Source organism: Lampetra planeri, chromosome 1, assembly GCF_965212315.1.
Source record: "Lampetra planeri chromosome 1, kcLamPlan1.2.h2, whole genome shotgun sequence".
Classification (NCBI taxonomy): Eukaryota; Metazoa; Chordata; class Hyperoartia; order Petromyzontiformes; family Petromyzontidae; genus Lampetra; species Lampetra planeri.
The window spans coordinates 31,895,954-31,917,660 of record NC_136107.1 but is presented as its reverse complement, the minus strand read 5'-3'; the positions used below and the strand labels follow the sequence as shown (position 1 = coordinate 31,917,660).

Sequence of the window (21,707 nt, the reverse complement as noted above, 5' to 3'; positions counted from 1 at the left end):
GGCCTGGAGCATACGTTATAAAGGGGCCCTAAATAAATAAATACAACCATAATAATAAAAACACAAGTTGTTTTACTTGCATAGCAAAGTAATTGTATTTTTTCATCTGCTATACAGCCAGATAATACGACAAATCTATAACCTTGAACACCCAGTCGTTAATAAAAGTTCAAGGCAGTATAGCACTATAGCAATAGAGGAAGTGCCGAATCACTGAACGGGAATTGATAGCTTGAAAGCATTTAGCGCGGGGCCCTTGAAAGTGCGGGGCCTGTGGCATTTGTAGCTACTTTTGCTTTTAGGATAATCTGGCACTGGGCAGAGTGATGCAACTACAAAGAAAGCGATCCTCCCGTGTAGCCTTCAACAGACTTGCTGGGGCAAGTGGCATTTGCGAGCACCAACGAAGGCCGGTACTGCATGCGACGGGGTGTGTGGCAAACCCCACGACCAACCGCCTTTGTTTCCCCAGTTTAAATGTTTACACAATGCATCAGGTATCTTCGTTTAAAGGCTCAGATGACCTGGGATCTTCCGCAGTGCATCCCTACTTGATATCGAGTACATGGGCAGCGGTTCATGCACGCACTAACAAATCCGGTGACATGGGTTCGATTCCCAGCCAGATGTCTGGCCATGGATAACACCAAAATGGCACGTGGTGTCTGAATGCCATTTTCTTTTTCGTTTGTTCGTTTCAATATTTCACGTGGAAAATCCCTTCGGTTGGAACATCTCATTTTACAAGGGTCAAACTCAGCCGTAAATTACTGCCTCCTGTGGTGTCTAAACATGAGCGCTGGGAATACAAAGGCGGCTAGAAATGGGTTTGCCACACCACCCCTCACATGTCGTGCCGCGACTAATAGGCACTCACCAACGGTACCGTGCACCGGCGGTCTGTATGGCCGTACAGGGGCTCTCTCTTTGTTTTGTTGGCGATAATTGCAGCGTTATCACAAACGTTAGAATGCATCGTTGCAGCTTATTAAATTAAATTTCAATTCAATGATCTCGCCGATATGAGATTGTCTCCATCTGCTTCTGTAAAGGATATTATATCCGTCCAGACTAACAAAGGCGGCAATTGTATTACGCAAAGCACCATGCACAGATATAGTGTATTTAATGCACATATTTGTTTTCGTTCCCACTGTGCTTTTGTGTAAATGTAGAAGCCGTCCCATCAACTGCAATTTTCCAGAACGTGCATTGTCTGCGTTTTTATTCTTATAAAATAAAAGTGTACGTGTGTGTGTGGCATTCAAACCTACTGGTTTTAGCAATGTGTGTGTCTGGTGCTGACTTTGCAATAACCGTGGGATCTACGGGAGAGGAGGAAGTGACGGTGAGGTATGGTGGCATCGGCGCCTCTGGCAATGAAAACTTCGTGATCTCTTGACCTTCATAATAATGGACTGACGATGTATATTAGGTTAATGTGTATATACGTTGACACGTTATGTGGTGGAGTAGTGGCACAGCGGTCTACTTCCGGCCATGGCTGTCAGCGGAAAGTGATATCTGAACCATCCGTGGGGTCCCACCTTCACAGACCAACCTGGTGAACTGTGGCCAAACAACCACACAGAGCTGCATCTAGCAGTGGGTGGGCAAGGAGCCGTAAAATATCAACAATACAATTTGTACATCGAGAAGCGACATCACGATGGTTCATTATTACACTTTGCTAAATATTCACCACGTTTCAATCGAATACCAATCGTTAATGTGCATCTTGTAATATGGTCTCATGGCTCATTTTCAGGAGGATGCTGCTCGGGATACATGGCCATTTCCACGTGGGATGTTTATTTTTGTTCTTTACACGACAGTGTCCCCCTCATCATGAGACCTCCTTTGCCAGTAGCAAGATATAGTAATAGGTTTTAACCCTTTTAATTGGCAATAAAACTGACACTTTTATACAAGGGATCATGTTTGCATTAACCACAACACTTGCGGTCAAAATACAAATAAAAGACAACTCTAATAATGTATTCACTGTCCTTGAAAAGGCCTTTTGGCGTCATCTGGTCCAACACCATGTGAGACTAGGCTCTAAGAAAATCTGTCTCGAGTGTGGACCAATCAATTTCAAGGACAGTGCATACATTATCAGAGTTGTCTTTTTGTTTGCATTTTGACTGCAAGTGTTGTGGTTAATGCAAACATGATCCCTTGTATAAAGGTGCCAGTTTTGTTGCCAGATAAAAGGGTAAAAACCTATTTCTAGAGTCCCCCTAGTCGAACGACAGCGATGATGCCGCACAGTCTGTTAGTGATAGGTCCGCAACCTGACTCCTGCACTGCCTTCTAAATGGCACCACCTCGTCTCCCCCGTGGGACGGAATCTCGCACCCAGACCACGGTCCCGTGCACGGTCCGCAATCCCTGCCTGTAGAGAGAGCCGGGTGCGGGTGTAGACCACTGCACGGTCGACCTTCGACCTTTTGGTTGGGGTATTGCAGTGCAGCTGGGTAGAGGTTTTGCTTCATGGAAGCGCCGCCAATGGGCACAAAACCCTGAACACTGCGGGTGTTTTGTCTGCGCAGAACATCAGCGCGATCCCCCATGCCATGGATTATTCCACGATAATCCTTCCTGGAAATTCCTTTCTTGCAGTTTCCCACTTGCCGAAATTGTACAAACGCACAAGACAAAGATCACCCGTGTAGCCTTAGCAGACTGTTGGGGCAAGTGTGGTTAGTGAGCACCTACGAAGGCCGGCACGGCACAAGAGGGGGTGGGTGGCCATCACCTTTGTCTCCCCAGTGGCGAAGTTTACACATCGCACCAGGTACTCATTTGAGGCCGAATCGACCTAGGGGAGGCCCAGGACTGGTTTGGATAATCGCCACTGGTGTTGGCCATGAGCGGAAATCTAATTTGGATCGCCTGGTTCAAAGCGTAGCACACTCACCGCTACACTATGGCAGGCAGTAGCCCGCGCACACCCACACACAGATGTATGCAATAGATGCACACATTTATAGGCATACGCATGAGCTCATGCACAGACGTACTTGAATGCGGAGAGAAGCAAAAGCAAACGACGCACATTGAGAAACACATTCATGCACGTGCACAAAGACGTATTCACAGGCACACAAAGAAATGGAAAAAATAATACAAAGATCTCCCTTTTAACCAAATAGACTGTTGGGGCAAGGGTTGTTTGCGAGCACCTATGAAAGCCGGCAGGGCGCACGACGTGGCGGTGTGGCCAGGACCCTGTCCGGTTGAATTGACCTCCGCAGCACTCACGTTTATCAACAACATACCAGGCAATAATTTTAAGGCTGAGTTGACCTAGGAGAGGCTCCCTCCCTTCCTCCCCTCAATCAATGCCTCCCTCCCCTCGATCCACAACTCGGTATCGCCGAGATTGACGCTGTCACATTCGAGCTTACAAGGAAAGTCTCTCGCGCCATCACGGTTTGTCCCGAATCGTTGTGCGAGCGTGTACGCGCGATTGTGAGCATGCGGCTCAAAGGATATCGACTGGGCGACTGGGGAGTTCACGGGTAACCAGATGAATCCTCACCCTAAAACTTCTCCACTCCCCCTTACCCCCAACTCCATACCCCCCCACCCCCACCAATTAATCAATACCACTGGGATTTGTTTTATTTCATCTGAAAAAAAAAACCAATGCCATTGTTGATGTCGTACTGCAAAGTCCGCTTGCATCTTGGCACCGGTCTGGAGTGCCATTAATGTTGCACAACTCTGTTATGTCTAATAATGGAAATGTTTCACTTCGTGTGATTTTCTTTTTTACGGTTAGGACATTGCAATTGATTTGTTTGTAAAATAAAAGCCCATTTGTAAAAATGTCAGCATTCGGATCATTTGAGATGGGTGGTGGCTGACGGTGAAGCCAGCACCGTGTCTACCCAGCCACCTTTGTCTCCCTGGCGCTGATGTTCATTGCCACGAGGCACGAAATAACGAACTCCTCCCTGACATTGTGAGTTCATAGAATGTTACAACTGGGGGTCATGATTCCAATAAAGTATAATTATTTTCGCCTAATTCTTACTCTTTCATTTGTATTCTCTTCATTTACGTCTCATTAGCATGGCTCTGTTTGCTCCATTAGCCCGCATGTAACATGAGCATACCCTTTCCACTGAATGGAATTACTCCATTTTATGCACGTGATTCAATGCACATATCGTGAGCACGATACTTTATTTCAATCGATCCACCCTTACTTGCCGAACTGCATTGCAGAACCAGTTGCTAAATTCGAAGCAGATCAGACCCAGTGGCCTCGTAAATCGGGAGACGTGTGAACGTGCTCGCCACTGCAAGGACTCATCAGTGAGTCACGTCTGGCTGTAGAATGGAAAGACGAGCCGAGACCAGGTGACACGTCGGTTCTGTCACTTGCCTCGCACTCAGAAGGTCACAAGTTCAACTCCCGACTGGGGCCGACTTAGAATACCGCTGTGGGAAGTTGTCCTGTGGAAATACTGGCTCCTGTAACGGGAACGTAGAATTGCTACTGCAAGCGTGAATGCCGAAAGATATTGGTATGGGAGGGAAAAACGTTGACTTGTGTGTGTGTGCGTACACAGGTTTGGTCCATGTGGAAACACCCCACTGGTTTCTTATGGCCATGGTCTGGTGCAGCGATTAGTTTCAAGAGACACCTGTGCGTTGATTTGGCTAAGGTGGAACATTTTCATGGTTCCTGTATTCGACTGACAAAGCCATAATCCACTGACAAAGCCCCACTGACACAGCCCCACTGACACAGCCCCACTGACACAGCCCCACTGACACAGCCCCACTGACACAGCCCCACTGACACAGCCCCACTGACTCAGCCCCACTGACACAGCTCCACTGACTCAGCTCCACTGACTCAGCCCCACTGACACAGCCCCACTGACACAGCCCCACTGACACAGCCCCACTGACTCAGCCCCACTGACACAGCCCCACTGACACAGCCCCACTGACACAGCCCCACTGACACAGCCCCACTGACACAGCCCCACTGACACAGCCCCACTGACACAGCCCCACTGACTCAGCCCCACTGACACAGCCCCACTGACTCAGCCCCACTGACACAGCCCCACTGACTCAGCCCCACTGACACAGCCCCACTGACTCAGCCCCACTGACACAGCCCCACTGACACAGCCCCACTGACACAGCCCCACTGACTCAGCCCCACTGACACAGCCCCACTGACTCAGCCCCACTGACACAGCCCCACTGATACAGCCCCACTGACACAGCCCCACTGACACAGCCCCACTGACTCAGCCCCACTGACACAGCCCCACTGACTCAGCCCCACTGACACAGCCCCACTGACACAGCTCCACTGACTCAGCCCCACTGACACAGCTCCACTGACACAGCCCCACTGACACAGCCCCACTGACACAGCCCCACTGACTCAGCCCCACTGACACAGCCCCACTGACACAGCCCCACTGACACAGCCCCACTGACTCAGCCCCACTGACGTAGCCCCACTGACACAGCCCCACTGACTCAGCCCCACTGACACAGCCCCACTGACACAGCCCCACTGACTCAGCCCCACTGACTCAGCCCCACTGACACAGCCCCACTGACACAGGCTCACTGACACAGCCCCACTGACACAGTCCCACTGACTCAACCCCACTGACTGAGCCCCACTGATGTGTACAAAAAGGCCAATGCGAGCCACGTGAACCCATAACACACAACATGTAGGAATGAAAAAGAAACCATATCGATTTTCAGACATTGGCGTTCAATGCATGGTGTCGTGGAGTGCAAGGATTTGTATTGATTGATGCATCGTTACACCCCCAATGCATACAAAGTCATCAGCAGGGATTGCACACACACCAATCGCCGCCCCCTGCGGGCAGACAAACGCACACGTGCATGCCGGTGCCGCGTCACCTCGTGCCACATAGGGACAGCTGCCACCAGGGGTGCCCTTACAAATTTCTTGAGCTGAGATATGACGTATGGCGCCTTTGCGTTTGCCGAGGCATTTGATCGCCATACAAATGCAAACATAAACGTATTACCGATAGCAGGTACAACAATAAAATGAATAAGAATCATGAGAAAAAGGCAAGTTAGATTGAATGCACATGTAAGGAGAAAAAAAAAACCAAGAGACCCAATATGAAAGTGCTTTTGACTGGGAACAATTAGAGTTTACCACAAGAAGCCGGGGAAGACAGCGAATTAAGTTACGTAAGCAATTTGAACAATTGGATGCAACCGAGAGCATCCACTGCAACGTTCTTGAGTGAATATCGTCCTTGAGTGAACATCAAGGACAGGGTGAAACGGAAGGAAGACCACGATGGAAGAAAGACCACGTCTTTACGAAAGGACGGATATTAACACATTCCTGCGGAGGGAGCTGGTAGGAACGTTGGGTTGCTCGGTCAATGGCCAGGGTCAACGGCGGCGTGGTGTATTCCGCAAATATGCCCGACTGTGAGGGCGGGCACAAGCCGGCGTGAGTAGGTAAAACGTTGAGTTTTCTAAGGGCAACACAGGGTGACCAGCCCCTCCTCACCCAGCCCCACCCCTCCCACCCCCCACCCAGCCCCACCCTCCACAACCAGCCCCTCCCCACCCTCCCGTCCCCACCCAGCCCCTCCCTCCCCACCCAACCCTTCCTTGCACGACGGACGGACGGACACAATAATCCCCTGTGGGCTGGTGGAACCAGGTGGTTTCTACCAGTATAATAATTGTCGTGTATATGGATGCACAACAGTTTTAGTTTAATTTAATTCGTCACACGGATGATCCCGTTAAGCCAGCCGCCCTCTATTTTGACGGGGGAGATCCGTCGGCACGAGAGAGCGCGCTGTTCAAGATTCCAGAATTCCCAACACAGTGGCCATCACTGAAACTGCCCAGGTGCACAGACGCTTCTCCGGGCTCAGCCCCCACTGCCGGTCTCACCGCGAGCGGCTCCTGAGACCACGACAGACAACAATCCACAGCTGTGTTGTACAGTGCGTGTGTAGATAGTCTGAGCACAGGATCCCTGGTGACACCAGCGTCGGGTTCGCCAGCAGAGGCGAGGCGCGTGCGCATTCGCAAAACGTGCGCGTGCGTGCACCGACATGCAATGAAGACAACGAAGATGCTGTAGCAATAGCTTTTCACGGACTGCTCGGTCAAGTGTCGTGAGCGAAGTAGCACCGATGAAGTTAGCCACGTGTGAGACTCGAACTCGTGTCGCCAGGTTCGTAGCGCAGTATGCACCACCACAGACGCAAAGGCAAACACGCATGGACGAACACATTACCATTCACCATTCTCAGAGACGTGAACGTCAACACACACACGCGCGCACACACACGCACACACACACGCCGTTTCGCCTTCCAATCTCAATCTCCCTGTTATCGTTCATGAAACTGATTCTGCGGCAAAAGGCTCTGGAGACAATTCTCTTTTGACACTGAGCCAAAAGGCCCAAACAGGAAATGTTTTCACGAAAGAAGGAGCGACGGGGCATCGTTCATCCATCCACCTTGGTGGCATCAGCCTCGTGGTGGCAATTCCACATGTCTATGACAGGGACAAATATACACACAGGAAGTCCTGTAGTAATTTCAATGAAACCAGAGGAATGAAAGGCTGAATAGACACCCACCTTGGATTTTAAACTCGCAAACGTTGATCTCAACAACTTCGAGTCCCGGACAATAACCACAGTGGCATTCACCCCAAGAGGCCCTGGTGAGCCTGGTGTAATAGTCACCCTGAGAGCACCAGAACTCAGCATTTCTCAGAAGCTAAGCAGGGATTTGAAACCTGGTTAGTGCTTGGCTATATTCGTTGAACTTCTTTCGCACCGTACGTAGCCAGCTGTGCTCATCGGAGATGCGGCATGTGGTTGGAACCACTGTCCAACTTTTGATGAACGTTGTGATGTGGTTGGAAACGTGTGAGAACGAACGTTGTTAGCACTCGCTTTCTATGTCACGGGTGGGGGGGGGGGGCTTCCTTCCCCAACACCACCAGCACTACCAAAGACAAAGACCCCCCGTATAGCCCCTACATACTATTAGGGGCACGTGCTGCTAGCGAGCACCGAGACACTGCCTGGGATATCCCCGCGTTGTAAACATGGCCTGTGAGGATGCCAGAAGACAGCAGTAGATTATTTGGTGAATCAATTTTTAGTGTTATCCTTGATATGTGTGGGAGTATGATTCAGGCACTCTGCTTTTCTCCAACGTGACAAGTCCACGTGAAATGGCATTGGCCAAATATCGCAATGCAGGCGATCCTCTTCTAAAGAGTCTTGAGACTCAGCCAGACTTTCCTGTATGAAAAAAATATATATATGACAGTACGTTTCTATATTTTATTGGGTAGCACGCATTTTTGTGCCGTTCCCATGAAAGCCATCCAAATCCCATTCTATGTGATAATCGTAATTTGCACAGCAAGGCAATCGGAGTTTGAAATGGAATGGAGTCGAAGAGGCGATGTGTGGGGAGGGCGGCAAAGACAAAAGGATGCGGTGAGCGAGTTAAGCACAGGGAATTGAGAAATTATAGCGATCATTATGCAAAATGGAAAGCGTGGCATTGAGAAGAGACGAACTGCGACAGACAGGACAGTATTGGGGCAGACTGCCAGCAAAGTGATGAGACAGACATGTGTACAGATGGGAGAGTGATGAGACAGAGAGATAGCCATAAACATCAGACACACGTAAGGTGCAAGAAAAGAGAAACGAAGAGAGAGCAAGACGGGAATGCAGAATAGGAGACAGAGGGCATGTGAATAATGGGATGCTTTGAGGCAATGCCGTAATGTGGAAACAGCAGCAGCAGAAAACGGGAGAGGGATCACCAGGGACGGAGAGACATAACAAGAGAGAGATCGAGAGAGCAACAGCGTAGAGGCCAGATTGCAGATGAGCATCCTGTTATCCTCTTATGCGGGACCTATTATCTGTAAAATTACAGATAAAATGATGATTCTTCACGTAACTCCCCTTGTACGCAATAAAACCCCGATAACAAAAAGGCCTTCCCCTGTTATCCGCATTATCGCCCTCCAGATAACTTGGCGTGAGGTATTCCCCGACACCAATGTAACACCCACGGTTGTGAATGTGCAGCATTGAACACCTCCAAGAGTCGAAGACCGTGACCTCTAACTCTTGATACACTGATCGACGCATTTTATCCGTTAATAACAGATCAAAAGGAACATGTTCCCATTATCTGTCACATTCATTTTGTAAACGATACTTGTCAATTGGCTGACAGCACGACGAGCAACAGCTGGATAATCCACAAATCAGCCAGACAAGGAAAATAAGATAAATTACGTCAATCAGATGAAGTGCTTTCGTGGCTCAGAGGTACTGCGGATGAGAAGAATGACAGATAAGAGGGCCACAGATGTTCACTGCATACGAATATAGTTGCCAGTGCTGAAGATTAACAAAGAGTGGCAGCCAGGGAAGGGAATGCCCCTGAGGACACCCACCGCAGTAATCAGGTCACGTGCAGCGGCTGGGCGAACTGTTCCCTATCACGACCGTGAGAGATTAGCTGAAGTTTATTTTGCTTAACCAGGTCAGAACTCAAGAGACCGGGGGGGGGGGGGGTAGTGTCGTTTGCAAGAGTGACCTAGGGAATTCGTCTGCCAGAAGAGGGCGGCGGTGGTGGTGGGAGGGGGTGGGTGCGATAATTGGCACTTCGTGTGTGCGCGTGTGCGTGTATGATGCGAATTGAATAATTCGCAGTTCAATTTTCTAACTTGGCAAATGTGAAACCTGAATGACGTCAGGGGGTGGTCTTTAAGGTCCGCTGCGTTAGACGGCGTGCAGTGCTATTGTTGCTCCTAAAACCGGCAGTAATAACCAGGGCGGCCGCTCCAAATGGAACCGCGCCACCTTTGTAACGAGCGGGCGAAGGAAGAGCTACCGCTGGACCCCATCACCGCCCCGGAGGCAGCGACGACCTGGGAAAGCCTTCATCCAGCAGTGGATTACTCATCACTGCTGCTGCTGATGATGATGATGATAATAATGATGGATTCAGCAGCAGCAGCAGTGAGAGTTCGGGGGGAGAGAGAGACACCCTACAAGGCCCCCGAATGCACTTTGACAATTACAGCCAGGAAAATGCAGACACAGCGTCTGCCTCCCCATCAGTACTTTGACTTGTACCTAACGCACTCCTGTGGAACCCCGCCCCACCTCTCGTACATACATCCTCTCTTCCCTGCTCACCACAGTCCAAGTCCTCTCCCCATAGTTAGTCCAGGGGGGGGGGGGCGGGGGGCTCTGCCCTTACTCCTAACCCACTACTCGCCAACCACCTCCCACAAAGCCGGGCATTTTAATGACGCTCTTTGAGGCGCGTATCCCACTAAATCTCGAGAGGGAGACGCTTGCACGTGTGTGCAAAGACAAAGATCCCCCGTGTAGCCTCAGACTGTTGGGGGCAAGTTCTGTTAGCGGGCACCTATGAAGGACGGCACGGCACACGAGGTGTTGGGTGGCCACGCCCCGCTGCCGTGGCGATGTTTACACACCCCACCAGGGACTCATTTGAGGCTGAGTCGACCTAGGGGAGGCCCAGGACCTGTACAGATAATCGTCACCGGCGTGGGCCGTAATCGGTGGGCGTCGCAATCGGCCCACACCAGTGGGTCACCGGGTTCGTAGTGCAGCATGCTGACCGATACACTACTGGTCCTCAAATGCGTACAAAGATAAAAACAAAGATCCCCCGTATAGCCTTAACAGACTGTAGGGGCAAGTGCTGTTAGCGAGCACCAATGAAGGCCGGAACGGTACACGAGGGGGTAGGTGGCCAGCACCACGCCCGACCGCCTTTGTTTCCCCAGTGGCGATGTTTACACACCGCACCAGGTACTCATTTAAGGCTGAGTCGACCTAGGGGAGGCCCAGGACCGGTTCAAATAATCGTCACTGGTGTTAGCCGTGAGCGGGAATCGAACCCGGGTCGCCAGGTTCACAGCGCAGCGCGCTAACCGCTACACCACCGCTCCCCAGCACGTGCGTACACCCACACACGCACACACACGTACACACGTACACACACACACACGCACACACACGCACGCACACACACGTACACACACACGTACACACACACACACGTACACACACACGTACGCACACACGTACGCACACACACACGTACACACACACGTACACACACACGCACGCACACACACACACGTACACACACACACACGTACACACACACGCACACACACGTACGCACACACGCACGTACACACACACACACACGTACACACACACACACGTACACACACACGCTCCCTCTATCTCTCGCTCCTGCACACTCTCTCACTCTCTCTCTCTCCAGGGCGTGCAGAGCCAGCCAGTGCCGAGTCAGCACACATGCAACATAATTGCATTGTTTTCAATGAGTGTAATTACGTTACACTAGAAATCTCTGTGAAACGATTTGCAAAGGAGGCGCATGAATTGATTAATTGTGCATTGAGCGAATAAAACGTTAACTCTCCTCTCCCGTCCCGGATGGATGTGTGGGTTGATAGCCGGACAAACAATGGGGGGGGGGGGGGTGCGGGGGTGGGTGAGAGTTCAACCTCTGACCGTGTGGGTCAAGGCAGCGCATTACCTCTCCGGGGCTTCATACAATCAGTACCACTTTCGTGGGGGAGGTCAATCGTGGTCGTTTTCTGGGCCAGACTGCATCCCGCTAAAATGCATTGCCCCCCCCCCCCTCGGTAACGACATCAGCTGCATTCGTACCGTGCCGACCAGTTGACCAGAATGTCTCCGTTGATTGTTGGGCTGTACAAGGGGAAATGCTTGTCCGTGTTGTGTTGTTGTTGTTGTTATTATTGCAATTCGACGCAAGCTCGGTACAAAACGCCGATCACAGAACTGGGGAGTGGAGAGTGGGGGGGGGAAGAACAGAAACTCCGCGAACAGCAACCCCCATTTTGGCGCAACGAAGGGTGGAAGAATTGGGCTACAAGCCCCCAAAGCAGGTAGGGGCCGCGTGCCGGGGAGGGCATGAAGGCTTATATGGGAAGGGGAAAGGGCTGATGGGGAAGATACTGAACGTACTGGGGGAAGGAGATGGGAGAGAGGGAGAGGAGGGGGGGAGGACAGGGGAAGGGGAGCAATGTTTGTATATTTTCACGCGCGTTAACTTTCTAATCCTCCGCAAATGAGCGAATATTGATAAAGTTGGTCTCCCGCTGATGCCGGAATGGCAGCCGGAGAGCAACAGGAAAATTGGACAGTCCCCTTTGAGAAGAAACATTCTGATGTGAAAATGCATCACGTTTACCAAGTTCATGGATTATAAGGAAAGCCATTAGTGCCGCAGTGTTAACATTCTGTCATTCAGCAGATTGAGTATTTCCAGTAGTAGGACTGTAATGAAAACAAATGTCACTCGCACAAAATTGTCAATCCACTGCTGGATGATGGTATCCACACGTCATAACAGTCATGTGGCTTTTTTTGACCATACTCCACTACTCTGGCTGGTCCAGAGCAGACCCATGACCAGTTTCAGATATAAATTCGCAACTGTTTAAGCCATGGCCAGAAATTAAACTCAGACAGCCAAGGCTCGTAGCGTCGTGCGCTAATCACTGTGCCACCGCCTCCTCCTCCATTCTAGTGCCTTGCTACTCAAGTGTTCATCCCTGTTGGAAATTACACATTCCTATGGCAAAGGGGCTTGAATAAAACCACCAATGTAGCCTTGAAAATGCATTCGAAATGCATTGATTATAAAAAAAGTCAAAATGCCAAAATGTCAACCCTTGCCGCACCTTGTACAAATTTTCACAAGACTTCGTAGCGCATGCATCTTAATTCGGGCAAAATAAACGTATTGCGTGCAAATCCGCAAACCCCATGTAATGCCACAGCAGCACACGTTACATTTCTGACGCATCTAGAGAATGAAACACACCGAGTCATTACGTAGATACTCTACCCCTAAACCTCCTAAGGAGTCACCATTCACTGCACCCGTTCAAGATTAAGCGTTGCGTTCAGATAAATGATGTCGGTGGTGAAATACGTGCAAGGCTTCGTGTGGAATGGCACATGAAGAAAATAATTAGCCGACAGCTCTTAATCGTCACACAGTTTAAGACTCCTGGCTGAGGTCTGTAATGCAATGTCGTCGTTGTGAAGGGGAAATGGTTACGAGACAACCTGGGACGGGCCGACGAGTCTGGATCCGCGTTTCCCGTTACTCGTACGCGAACCTCAGTTTGGCTGCCTTCATTTTGGCTCAACGAGGCCTGGGGCTTTTTTTTTTCCAGCTGGACGCCACGCAAAGCTTACGTTGGCTCCACGAGACTCGGATACCTACACCGAATCCTGAGAAACAGAAGCGCAGCACTCGATAGATCTTGCTCTTTAAAACTTTGGGCTTTCCTACGACTCCTCGGAATCGTATATTGCCTTGAGTGGGCACGCTATTGGGATTACACGTGGTTTTAAACCTCCGAATGGAATCATAAATACGTAAAAAAAGTGTGTATGCTCTACCTCGGAAGAGCGCAAGTAATTAGCAGTAGATAATTAAATAAATAAGGAAGACACCGATGCCATAACACGCATGGATCTATTACATCACCAAATGAGATGAAACTTACGATTTGATGTGATAGCTCAAGCCGTCAATAAATAATCAATTTGCAACCTCACAAACACACCCATCAGATCACACGCGTAGCAATTCGTGATTCACATTCACACACACACACACACCCTTCGTCAACCTCGTGCTGGATGGAGGGATCCCCACACTGCTGCGGGTCGTGTGGTGGGGGGGGTGTTATTTGAGCGATTCTGGTCAGCGAGGGTTGGAGAGAATGGACGTGGCAGCATAGACGCTCATTTCCACATGGCAATTGGAGCACAGCACAGCACCTGCTTGAGAGGCATAATCAAGACTGGTGTCAACTTTCTGAGTCTCATCAGCAAGGCGCGTCAGGGTGGCTTCCGCGGCTCATCACAACTAGCAGCTCATATTCATTTATGGCTACACACACACACCTGTAGCTAAAGGTGAAAGCAGACACGAAATTTTGTCAAGATTGTCATCATGGCACGAGTGACTTCACTCCAATACAGTTTCATGCCATTGCAATGTAATGAGGCCACTATACAGCATGCCAGATTGGAGTGCCTGACTGTTATTTCAAAGACTGCATTTCTTTCCTCTTCAATCGTGAAGAGTTTCACAAAATGACTCCGCCCTGCCCTCATTCACCTCTTAACTGCATCGTGTCGATCCCATGAAGTTTCCAAAAAATCTATCTATCGTTCGTGTTCTCACTCACCTCTTTTGATAATTGCCCAGGTTACAGCGAGCTGACCATTATTCCAAATCAGCATGACCACTTTCGTCCGTAACTCTGTGCATAAAGGGATGGAATTTAATTATCGGGGCAGATGTATTGAAAGCCATTATATTTTTCATTCTTCAATTTCCTTTCTTCATCTTTGCAATTTTTTTTTATTCTGACTCTAAACCCTTTCTTAACCTAAGGCTATAAAATAAAGTGTCGCAGAAACTTCTTAACTCTACCACACAGCCAGACAAGCTGAAAGGATTTTCATTACTATTGGCAGATCACAATTTCACTGCGTCACTTTTCCAAAACACAGAATTATATTCCACGCAAGACGCAAGCAAGCCAAGACCCCAGTGACCTGGGTATGATTCTCAGCTATGACGCACGGCGCCATTGGGTCTGGATCTCATCTAGGTTGACTTAGCCTCAAGCAATTACCTAAAGTACATGCGTACAACATGCACACTGGGAGTGAGACAAAGGTGGCCGGGCACACAAGTTTATGTCTGCGTGTTGCACATGTTTTTGTGAGCTGTGCTAGCTTTAAGAGGTGCTCGCTAACACTAGTTTCCAAAGCAATACAATCTGGTACGTGTAATTTGAAGCGCAACTGTGCAACCAATGGTTAAATATTTATTTGCAAATTAATTGGCCACGGTCCCTTACGTTATGACAAGCTTCGGGGCAACTTCCTGGAGTCGTAGAGTTCTTCCATTACTCGTACATTTAATAAAAGCGTGTTTTTAAAATAAGTTAAAAAAAAAATATTACTTATTTTAAATAGGATTATGTGCATTATAATGTTTGGCCAGGCCCTTATGAAACATACATTTGAATATGGGAGGAAACTCGAGTACCTGGAGAAAACCCATGCATGTGAGGTGGTTACCCCAAAAAACCCATACAAATACAGATAGGCAACCTACTTGCTGTACTGTTGCATGCTACATAATGATCCAAACAACTCCCATTACTAATTCTCAGAATAGGGAGCAATTCATTCAGCAGTGGATTGAGAAAGATCTGTAAAGTCTTCAAAAAAAACAATTTACAAAACTCTGCCAATTAACTGTATAACTACATACAGCACACCCATATACTTATATTGTACCATCCTGAGCGAATACTATAACGTGACACATTTGACATTTCGTAATTTAACGAACTATCATGATTCATGGTCGTCATTCGATGCAAAAGTCGATTCCTAAAAGGGGGGGCGTTTTCACCGATAAGACATCATCAGTGTGAGGGCTGCCACACATTTGACATCATTGGGAGTGACAGCACGACTGGGGTATTTTCACATTTGTATTGTGTATCGTTGTGGGCTGCACAACAAGCCAAACGGAGCCTCCAGTGGCCAGCGGGGCCTTGCAATTAACAACACCGTCACGTGTGATTAATGTAGCGGCCTCTAGTGGCCGCGGGGGGTCACGTGAGCCCATTGCGTACAGCATACGAATCTGAACAATTGATTCTGACACGGGCAACTTGATTAGTGCATAGTAAACAGAGAAAAAAATCGCATTCAAATTGATGAATCGATGCATAATCAGGGGCACCCGCTGAAGCCAATCACGGCACACCAAGCGCGTGGTGTGGTCAGCATCACGTGCACCCGGCCACCTTTGTCTCCCTCGATCATGACAACACGGCCGGGTGGGCCCAAACCAGTATTAGACAGCACCTTGCTTCAAAGACAACCAAACATATTGCCATGCAAGCCTAGGTGTAACGAGTGAGTGATGTTAGCGAGCACCTATTAACACACACACACACGGAATTTGCATGTTGCATGAGCACACGCGAACACAATTAGTGGCCCCATGTCTTCTTAAAAAAGACTTGTAGCAAGGTCACGGCTAACGTGGCCTACGCCACGCTCAGCTGCCTGTGCCTCTCGCGTTATGACCTTTACACACCGTGCATCGGGTGCTCAATTCAAGATTCAGTCGACCTCGGGGAAGCTCACTCGGACCAGAATAAATAATTATTACTTGCCGCCGATATCAGTCACGACCAGCGCAATGCGCTAAGGGACAATCAATTTAGTCCGTACGCACGGAGGGGCCAGGGGGGTTAACCCAAATGCGTACGCTTGCGTATTGAGGGGTCTGCTGACAATGTGCGTACGCATAGGAAACTGGGGGGGAGGGATGGGGGTGAAGCCTCGATAATAATTTGTCTACATTGGCCTTCAAATGAGCCACAGTTCAGTGTCTTCAGCTGTGAGACAACAAGTACTAGCGGGAAAAGTGGGACTGTGGGAGGGGTGTCACTCGTGTGCCACCGTGCCCCTGACTGCAGCTGTCGCGCAGCTCAGCAACATCAGTGGCCAAGGTACGCAACTTAATTCTTTAACGCAGCCGGCGGTGGACTATCTGTTTGCTTAAACACGTTAATGTTATTATTAATCCTTGATCGTTTCTGCGTGGATTAAATATCGGCCGTTCATAGGATTCTGGGGGGGTGGGGGTGTAAAAAGTACGCGTGCCTACAGGGTGGGGAGGAGGGGTCAAGTTGACCGATTTTTGCGTACCTACTCAATGGATGGCACCGAACCGCTGTACCGCCACTCACACTAAAGACAAAGTTCCTCATTGTAGTCTTCAACAGGCTGTTGGGGGCAAGGGCTGTGAGAAAGCACCTATAAAGACCAGCACTGCACACGACGGGGTGGGTGGCCAGCACCATGGCCGGCCGCCTTTGTCACCCTCATGGCGATGTTTACGCACTGCAACTCATTTGAGGCTGAGTCAATCTAAGGGAGGCCCATGACCGCTTCAGATAATCGCTACTGTTGGTCAAGAGCAGGGATAACTGAGTTGGTAGCGCAGCGCACTAACCACGACACTCCCTGCTCCCCACAATAAGCATCGCTCTTTGCCATCCACTTATTTCATAGAGTTAATGGGATTAATTTAAATTAGTTCAGAACACGACTTTCAGTTCATGTAAAATAATATTTCGGGAATAAAAAAAATCTGTTTATTAGAATGTGTGTTTTCTTGAATATAGAATTGGACAAAAGCTTGTACAAAGAGAAGCAAGCTCCAAACACGGCGCTATGAAATATGGTAATGAGAGGCTGGTGCACTGTTAGTACACGCACACACACAAACACCTAAACACGGTTCAATGCACGTTACATATCTGTGCTGCTATGTGATGGCATTTAATACAGACAACTATTGTTCTATTTGAATTAGCACACGCACTTTTGTATGGTTCTAATTCTAGATTTGAAGCTTTCGTGACTGCAAGGATTCATACTCTTATGTTTTTTCGGTAAAGTCACGTAGGTAAAAATAAAAATAAATAATAAAAATAATATAAATCGAAATAAAATAATAAATCACGACGTTTCGGAGGCAACACAAATCTCCGTCATCAGGAGGGACCGTCACAGCTCAATTCTCACTCACTTGATACAGTAAATTTAGCCGTGACGGTCCCACCTGATGACGGAGACTTGTGTTGCCTCCGAAACGTCGTGATTTATTATTTTATTTCAATTATTATATCTATTATTTTTATTATTTATTTTTACTTTTTACCTACGTGACTCTACCGAAAAAACCTAAGCGTACCTTTGTATGGCTTGGTTCGCATTAGTACATATGCACAAGCCACTTCTCCCCAAACACAGAGATCCCCCGTGTAGCCGTAACAGACTTGTGGGGCAATTGCTGTAAGCGAGCACCGATGCTGCCCAAAGACAAATATGCACAAACACGCGCACATTGATATTTACATATGTTATATTCCTTAAATATAATGTAGCAATCTTTTTGTGCCAGACATACACCTATAAAAACACACAGCTTAGCACGGATGTCACATTTCCCTTCTCCTCCGCGATTGTTGCCATTTTTCTGAACGCTACTTAAATCTGTTTTCTGGAAATCCCTAAATGCACCCAATGCAGGAAGTACAGGGCTGTACTCGTAAAATTAAAGAGTTTTGGCTGTGCCGGGATTGTTAACCCTCGCCTTGATCACTTTGGATATCATATGCACAGCGGACATCTTACCAACTCTCACGATTATTAACGTCACGGTATTTTTATCGCTACTACTACTCTCGTTTACCTAAGAAGGCCTCACCAAGTCTCATGGCTCTCTTTCAAGAGGGTCCTGCCAAGTTGCCGCAGTCGGTGGCGATGATTGCTATGCGTTTTCCGATTGAGCAATGGACGTCACGTAGAGTACATTTTTTTCAGTTTTTCTTTCGATTCCGTTCTGATGACGTATGTCAAATAAAATAACTTTATCGGTACATGTTGAGGTCGGAAGATCGTACCGAGGGTTCCGCAAGGCATTTCGGGAGAGCGTGTGACACAGTTTGGCACCAGCTATCGTCGAGTTTGCAGTTCCCTGTGGTACGTAGAATGTCTTTAAAAATAACGGCGCTATGCCTCTGTAAATAAAATGAACGATAAACCGCTTGCGCGTTGCGAGATTCAGCGGTGAACAGGACCCACAACCTGCAGACGTCTCGGAACGGGAAAGGCTTGAAATAAAGAGTTTATTTTTGTTATCTTCCCGTCTGTCCACCAAAGTAGAATACGTGAGTACGCCACAGGTAAGATGCGCAGGTCACACGGGTGGTGCGGTAGGCTAAGTCAGAGTGGGCCCTCTAGAGCTCCCTCTCGTGGAGGCCATGCCACCGGTCGTGGCGTGAGCAAGATATTGATGGGCTGCACCTTCACTTTTACATGTACACCACTGGCATTCACCTGCTGTGCATGGTCTACGTGCAATACTTTGTTGCTTTTGATGCATACCGTACCAGGTACGCGTGTAAGACTGGGTCGACCTTTGTGTGCGAGGAAACCCGAGTGCCTAGAGAAAACCTACACATACAATGGGATAGCACGCCCACAATGACCACACAGCTGGATTCACAAACCCAATTGCTGTACTGCCAGCTCCTGGCTATGTCAAACATCTGTATGATCCACCAAGCCTTGCCTACAAAGCACTAGATCACAGCTGTTGCACCACCACACACCCGGATGTAACGTCACAACACTCCACCGTCACTTCGTTGACCTCCCTGCCAGGTTTCGGAACTGCTGCACAGTAGACAACCGACCTCCAAGGCCTTGTCTCACAGTCTCATCACCGCATCTGGCTTCCAATTTCCCTCTAGGTCCTTGACCTCCGGTTGCCCACGCGTCAGCCCCGCGTACGGACGATGAAATCAGATCCTCGTAAGAAGAGGAAGGGGTTATAAGCTGTCTTGCGCTATCGCCAGACCTCCCCAGCGAAATCTCAATGAATATTCATGAGCCGGTCACCTGCTGTTCCAACACAATCAGAAAACTCTGGCCCTAAAGAATAAAAAAAAATATCATGTTTATTTCCCACTACGCCAGAGCCCACCGGACGAAGATTTAACAAAGATGATGCCCATTTTCTCCCCCCAGGCTGAGATTTAATGAGTTGTATTAATTGAGTCAATTTGTCCTGTCCGCAGAAACAATCATTTTATTTCAGGTTATTTTGTTCAAGTAGAAAGCAACGTTCAGAAACACGGAAACTGCAACAACAACAAAAAAAAACACAGCGTGAAATAGGAAATAATAAAAATAAGTCGCTTTATAATCATGCTTTTTTTGCTGCGTACGGGAACGATTTGGGTGGCTCCGTGGCTGCGAGGTTTCCAGGGGAGGCCGATTTTAATGGTTGTGTCAAAAGTGCTGAGAGAACAGCGACCGCTGAGATTCAGGGTTCACAAATCCAGCTGATGTATGAAACTGTTTCAGCGCCTTGTGAGCTTGATGGTTTCAGGCTCGGTAACCCACATTTTTGTGGGCGCTCTGCTTCTATGTTTATATTGTTGTACATCACTACGTAGACGTGTGTCAGTGTGTGTGTGTGTGTGGAGAGCGGTAGTGTTAGCAGTTAGCGCTGCGCTACGAACCCAGCGGGCCAAGTTCGATTCCCGCTCACGACCAACACCAGTGATGATTATCTGAACCGGTCCTGGGCCTCCCATAGGTCGACTCAGCCTCAAATAAGTACCTGGTGCGATGTGTATAAAACATCACCACTGGGGAAACAAAGGCAGCCAGGCATGTGTGCTGTGCTGGCATTTCATAGTTGCTCGCTAACAGCACTTGCCCTAACAGTTTGTTAAGGCTAATCGGGGGTCTTTGTCTTTGGTTTATGTAAATGTTGAGCCTCTGAGATTTTTTCACAAGTGTGTATGACTTTTTCAAAAGGTCAAGGAACCAATTGTTATTCTGCAATAATCTTCCGACAGGCACTCTGGCTCCAAAGAGATGACATTAGTCAATGTTTGGTTACATCTCCAAAAGTGAAAAAGCTTGGAAAAAACAGAAACACGCGATAATAACTAGACACATCGAAAAATAATTGCAACCAGTCAAAGTGTCTCACTGCTCAAATGAGCGGCACTCATCTCGAGTAAAGGCCCTGAATCGTCCACGGGAAATCCCACATTCACATCCATTAGGACAGCCGCTTTAGACTTTGCACAACGTGGTTACGATTTGTTTTTTTTTTATCAGCCACCGAGGGCTGAAGGTGCTGAAACAACCTCCGTGAAAAGCTCCTTCAGATTGTCAGCCGAGTTGCACTCTCACCGCAGTTGCCATACGAATGCATAAGTGCCAACCTTAACGTTGCAACTTAAGGTGGCCCTAATAAACATTATACTGCAGCAATTGCAATGAGGGTTCGTAAATACACGCTCCCGTTTTCTCACAATAAACGGAACAGAAACATAAAGGAATTCTTTAGTTCCTCCAAATCTCCCATAAAGAGCCAGCAGATGCAGAACCGTGGTTCCCCAGCGCTAACGTTAATGTGCAACCATATTGTTCATTATTTATTGACAACAAATCGCCCGCTACCTTCGACGCTTCCATGAGATTGTTTGCCCGAGCGTGGCCTATCGGTGAACACAACCGCCATTCGTAAAGATGACAGGCGTCTGTCAGTGTCTGCCTGATTCTCCTGGGTGTGCGACTTGGAGGGTGGATTTACCAGCCTCTGTTTGGTGTGTGTGTGTGGAGAGCGGTCGTGTTAGCGGTTAGCGCGCTGCTCTACGAAGATCGGCGACACGAGTTCAATTCCCGCTCACGGTCAAGCACCAGTGACGATTGTCTGAACTGGTCCTGACCTCCCCTAGGTCGACTCAGTCTCAAATGAGTACCTGGTGCGGTGGTCACCCACCCGCTCGTGTGCCGTGCCGGCTCTTCATATGTGCTCGGTAACAGCACTTGTCCCTACAGTCTGTTTAGGCTATACGGGGGATCTTTGTCCTTTGTGTGCGATTGTAATGCAGCGGTTAGC

At 48.6% G+C, this 21,707-nt stretch overlaps 1 protein-coding gene across 1 annotated transcript in view; it reads right to left on the bottom strand.

Moving 5' to 3' along the window:
- LOC144721291 (voltage-dependent T-type calcium channel subunit alpha-1H-like) overlaps positions 1–21,707 on the bottom strand; it is a 270,667-nt gene that overhangs the window by 218,442 nt on the left and 30,518 nt on the right. The gene's annotated exons all lie outside the window — the stretch shown is intronic.